Source organism: Pelobates fuscus, chromosome 9, assembly GCF_036172605.1.
Source record: "Pelobates fuscus isolate aPelFus1 chromosome 9, aPelFus1.pri, whole genome shotgun sequence".
NCBI classification, from domain to species: Eukaryota; Metazoa; Chordata; class Amphibia; order Anura; family Pelobatidae; genus Pelobates; species Pelobates fuscus.
In genome coordinates, this window is record NC_086325.1 from 148,970,925 (window position 1) to 148,976,924 (window position 6,000).

The following is a 6,000-nucleotide window of genomic DNA, read 5'->3' on the forward strand; positions in this document are numbered from 1 at the left end:
TAAGAATTCTAAAGCCGATGCCTTGTCTCGCCAATATGAACCTGCTGCCATATCTGAGCCGGTTTTGTCCTCTATAGTACCCAAGTGTAACATTATCGCTAACACTACTCTCAAAATCCACTCTCCGCTGCTTGATCAGATAAGGAGCTTGCAGCATCTGGCACCTAGACTGACCCCTGCTTCCAGACATTTCGTTCCTCCTGAACTCCAACTGGAGCTCTTACAGTGTCTTCACGAGAGTAAGGTGGCTGGTCATCCGGGTGTTCGCAAGACGTATTCTTTGATCTCCAAAGATTTCTGGTGGCCTTCGTTACGGAGGGATATTAAGGATTTTATCGGAGTCTGTGAGGTCTGTACTAAAACTAAACTACCGCATTCGCTTCCTTGTGGCCTTCTACAACCTCTGGAAATTCCTGACAAACCTTGGTCCTGTGTGGCAATGGACTTTATTGTGGATTTGCCTGTTTCTAAAAGGCACACTGTTATCCTCACCGTAGTTGATAGGTTTACCAAGATGGCACATTTCGTACCTTTACCTAAACTTCCGACTTCTCCTGAATTGGCGGAGATATTTGATAAAGAGATTTTTCGCTTGCATGGGATTCCTTCGGAGATCACTTCTGATAGAGGCTCCCAATTTGTTTCACGTTTCTGGAGATCATTCTGTTCTCAATTAGGCATCAAATTGAATTTTTCTTCCGCCTATCATCCTCAGTCTAACGGAGCTGCCGAACGAACCAACCAGAATATTGAGCAATACTTACGTTGTTTTGTTTCCGAAAACCAGGACGATTGGGTCGGTTTGATTCCTTGGGCGGAGTTTGCGCACAACAATCTCGTTTGTGACTCTACGCATTCAAGCCCCTTCTTCATGAACTATGGCTTTCATCCATCTATTCTTCCCTCGGTTTCTCCTTCCCAAGGAGTGCCGTCGGTTGATGTCCATGTTGCCAATTTGAGGAAGTTGTGGGATCAGACTCGACAAATTCTTCTACACAATTCTATGCTGGTTAAGAAACATGCTGACAAACGTAGAAGGGCGGCTCCGAATTTTGTTCCAGGCGATAGAGTTTGGTTGAGTACTAGGAATATTCGCCTTAAAGTTCCTTCCATGAAATTCGCTCCTCGTTATATTGGTCCCTACAGGATCTTGACTCGAATTAACCCAGTGGCGTATCGTCTAGCTCTCCCAGCTACTTTACGCATCCCGAACTCCTTTCACGTGTCATTGCTGAAACCTCTAATCTGTAACAGATTCTCCTCCACAATCGCCCCTCCTCGCCCTGTTCAGGTGGAGGGTCAGGAGGAGTATGAGGTTAACTCCATTATTGATTCTCGTGTCTCCCGGGGGAGAGTACAATATTTGGTTGACTGGAAGGGTTATGGTCCTGAGGAGAGGAGTTGGGTACCACAAGAGGATGTTCATGCTCCTCGCCTTCGCAGGGCATTTCACTCCCGCTTTCCATCTCGCCCCGGCTCCTTCCGCCCGGTGGGCGTATCTGAGAGGGGGGGTACTGTCAGGGTACCTGAAGCCTCTACCTCTGAGAGAGGTAGAGACTTAGAAGTTTATCCGTCCGGACGGCATGTCTCCTCGGTTCCTCGCGGTTCACCCGGTCTTGCAAACGCCGGCCGCGAGGGAGTCACTTCCTTTTATAGCAGGAGGCCCGGAGGCCGACGTCATGACGCCAACCCGGAACGCCCTGTCACTCAAATCTGTGGAGACGAATCAGGACTCGCCGGAGGCGTGTCTTCTCTCCCTAACCAGGATACTTAACAGTGGCTCTCTCATTTACTCATTGCCCTGTCGTGGTTCTAGTCTGCCTAGTCACACAGTGCTCTGTTATTCTCTTGTATTTTGGTTCTGACCCGGCTTTGGTATTTACTCTCCTGTCTTTCTGTTATCCTTGACCCGGCTTGTCTCTCGCTTACCTGTCTTCTCGTTCCCTCGTCCTCGGCTTGTCTCTGACCATTCTATACGTAGTTTTACGTTAAGTCCGGCCATTCTAAGGTCCGGTATACGTATCTGCTACTCTTTGTACTCTGCGTGTTGGATCCCTGACCCGATCCTGACAGCTTGCTTGCTTGCGTGTGTGTGTGTGTGTGTGTGCCTGCTAGTGAGTGAGCTTGGGTTTTTATGTCAATGAGCTCATGTATATTAGTGAAATTGTTTGTCTATGAGGCTGTGTATCAATGAGCTTGTGTGTGTCAGTGAGATTGTCTGTGTCTGCATGTGAGTATGCTTACTGTATAATTAAATGTTTTACTCTGAAAGGACCAATATATTATATTAGAAAAAGCTATATATATATATATATATATATATATATATATATATATATATATATAACATAACTCTATTATCTGGGGTGGCAAGACATAGCCTTACATATTACATGCGAAAATATATGGCGCAATGACTTATGGGGCTGGCATAGATTTTTTTTTTCCAGGGCTGCTTTGTATCCCCAGTCCGGCCCTGCCCAGCTCCCTGCGACCACAGCCACAAAGCGAGAGACCGAGCGGCTGCACAGCCAGCAATCTCCCCACAGACTGGGTATTGGGTGACGAAAGGCAAAGACCTGAAATGCCTGATGGCATACAACGGCGATGACGCTGGCACAGAGGACATTGCAGACCATATTCAATGTGGCGGACTCCTGCTCATTGACTAGTGAAATCTGATTTAAACTCTTACAATTACCTAAAGCGAAAGCACAACCTAACAGATTGCCAGTTAAGCTCATATGCGATGTTAGATTATAAAGCAATGCTACTTTAATCATAAGCATGACTTAGCGCTGTTTCTTGTTCTTCTGAGCCCTGCAGCCTATATAGCTACAGAATAACATGCCCATCATTAGCCCAGCAGGTCCTATACAAGTAAGACTCACGATCACTCTATTGGCACAGAAAACTAGACATGCAAGAGTCTTACATTCTGCTTTGTTTATACCATATGCAGAGTTAACCCTGTTCATTCCCATATTACTTGTAAACTTGCTATGTTACAATCTCACACATGCTAATCGATACTGTCAGCATTTCAATATGGGAAATGGGAAAATTATTTTTGATTTCAGCTGATGCCACCTAAAGGGTACCTTGGGTACTATTTCTACTGATCTAGTTAGATCATATATTAGTGATCACGTAGGTTTGTTTTTATTCATTAAATGCGTTCTCTTTTGTATCTAGTCTACAGGATTACACGTCTTAGCTGCTCGCAATAGAATTGACCTCGCATATTAATATAAAAAGGTGCAAGTATTCCCGTGTCCCCCATTGTTATAAATGTTGTTGAAACGTATGTGGAATGCAGCTGGGGTAACATATACGCTTTGTTATATCTTTCTGCACTACAAAAATAAAGATCTATAAATAAAGTATCCTAGCCCCGTACCCTGGTAAAGGCAGACCGTTTTAAAACAGTTGGCTTTCTTACATGGGTTCCCGCAGGGCACAGACGCTCCCTGCTGGTTTGGTAATGGAGATCTGGATTCTGCATCTCTGCAGAACCGGCAACGATTCCATTGTCACTCATTGGCAGAGAGAATCATCTGACTGCTCTAAGAAAATTGCTGACATTCTTGCACGAGTGAAATTTGCACAAGACTGATATTAGGCAGCCCTGAAACTATACATCTCCAGCCGCAAAAGGGTTAAACTCAGTATGTGCAACCTTTCATAGCTCCACACACTCCAAACACAATTTTATAACAAGACACGGAGGCTCATATTGCATATCCCTTTCTTTACTGTTGACAAATAGCAGCAAAGGAAACAAACAGAATGTCAAAAGAATGAACATGTGATAACATAGGCCCCTCCCCCTCAGGTCCCAGTATAACAGGCAGCACTTCCCTTCCATTTCCCTCTTTCTTTGCTGCTCTGACACAAAGATAAGTACATGCCATATTTTTCTCATATTTCTCTTATATACTGTTCATTGATAATTTTCTCTTATTTAACTTGTATTGATTTAGTATTTGTCTCTTTATACACTAGCCTCAGGGCCCAGACCTCCCCTGCTTATGTAATCTTGTCTGTTTCTTCTGCTCGAGCGCCTTTCTGCGCACTTCTTCTTGTTTCATAGTTTTACCGCGTATCTCGCGGGTGCCGCGAATCCCGCGAGATTCCCGGCGGCCATTTTCTGACATCCTGTCCCTACCTCTTAGTGTGTCGCTGGTCTGGGCCCTGGTGAGAGCGTTTTTTCCTTGCTTAGTTTGTTTGGGTGACTAACCCATACGTCCTTTATTTCCTATCACCATCATGCCTAAACCCAGACTATCTACTGGGTCCGCTCACTCTGGGGAGTCGGATTCCCCAGTAATCAGAACTGAGGCCCCTGTCACCTCAGATATTTCGCCTTCTATGGCGGATGGGAATACCCAACCCGGTGGACCACAGTTTCTAGCGCTACAGCGCTCAGTGACAGACGCCATTATGGCTGCTATGGGGTCTATGTCCTCCACCCTCTCCCACACCATTTCACAAGCCCTCTTGCCCCGTCCTTCAGACGAGCAACTCTCGGGCACCTTGACACCCCAGGGAGAGGTGTCTAAAGGGGACTTCAAAAAGGCTGCCCGTAAGTCCAAACACTCCTCTGCCTCCAGAATCACCATGACTGGCGTACCTTCGGTCGCCCCAGAACGCGTGTCCCATCCACGCAAAAGAGCCTTTCCGCGCCAGGCAGAACGGGCGCGGCTATGGAAATGTGCTAGAGCACAGATTGAGAGCGACACCGACTCAGAAATCGGGTCAAATGAGGAGGCTATGAACGAGTCAGATACCGACTCTGATGCGGATTCCGCCGATGGCGCTCTCGACCTCCTTTCCTCTGCTCAGGCAGAGATGCCCGGAGGCGAGACAGGGACCAGGAACCCCGCGGCTGCGGGGCCATCCCTCGTGGATCCTTCGGGGGTCCCACTCTTCGACCCGGATGACCTTCATCATCCGAGGTCGGCGGAGTGGCTCCCGGCCGACCACGTTGCCACATACCTGGAAAATTGGGTCAGAAAACCCTTAAGCAAGGCGGCCCGCAACAAATTGAGGGCGGAGTGTCCTAGGCCTCTGGTGCCCAACAAGGTGTGTGACACCCCAGAGGTTGATCCTAAAATGACTCAATTCCTCACTAAACTGGGCTGGAATCCCCGTAAAGGACTAGAGTCCGCTTTGAAGTCCTGCCAGGACAAGCACCTGGACATATTCGGGCCTTTGGCCAAACTATTTGACTTGGCGGAAGACGCCAGAGCGGAGAACCGCATGGTCGACCCTGAAGACCTTAGAGGTTGGGTCCAGAGAGCAATTTGTATTGCTGGGAGCGTAAATACCTCCCTATCTATTGAAAGGCGTAAAGCCATATTATTCAAAATTGAGCCCAAACTGGCCAACCTCGCCCTTACGGAGGCGGGCAAAGACGCCCAAGGACTCCTCTTCGGAGACTCCTTCATTAAGGACTTAGGGCGTTTTGTGGGAGCGTTCACGGCTCTAGACAAGGCCCAGGCCTCCATGAGGCGAGTATTCCAGGGGCGGGTCTCTACCAGGGCCGGCAGAACCAGGAGCCGTCTGTCCGGCCGCAACTATCCCCAATCCCGTGGCACGGGAAGAGGCTCCTTTCAACACTATAACCAGTACCAGGAGACCTCCCGCCCCATGTTTTTTCCATCCCGTGGACGTCAATGGCGATCCAGAGGCCTTCGGGGTAACCCAAACTCAAGACGACCATACGGTGAGTTGCCTTATACCACACATTTCTTCTCCGGGTTACATAGGGGGCAGAGTCCAACATTTTTTCCCAGCCTGGTCACAAATCACTTCAGATCCCTGGGTACTGGCCACTATTCAGGGCTTCAATATAGAACTCACCTGCCGCCCTACACACATTCCCCCTCCTCGACCGATCCGCTTTTCCCTCCAGGATCGCGGTCGGATCGACGAAGAACTCTCAACCCTCCGGTTCAAAGGGGCTATCGAACTAGCACCCCCCAACCCTGCGGGCGT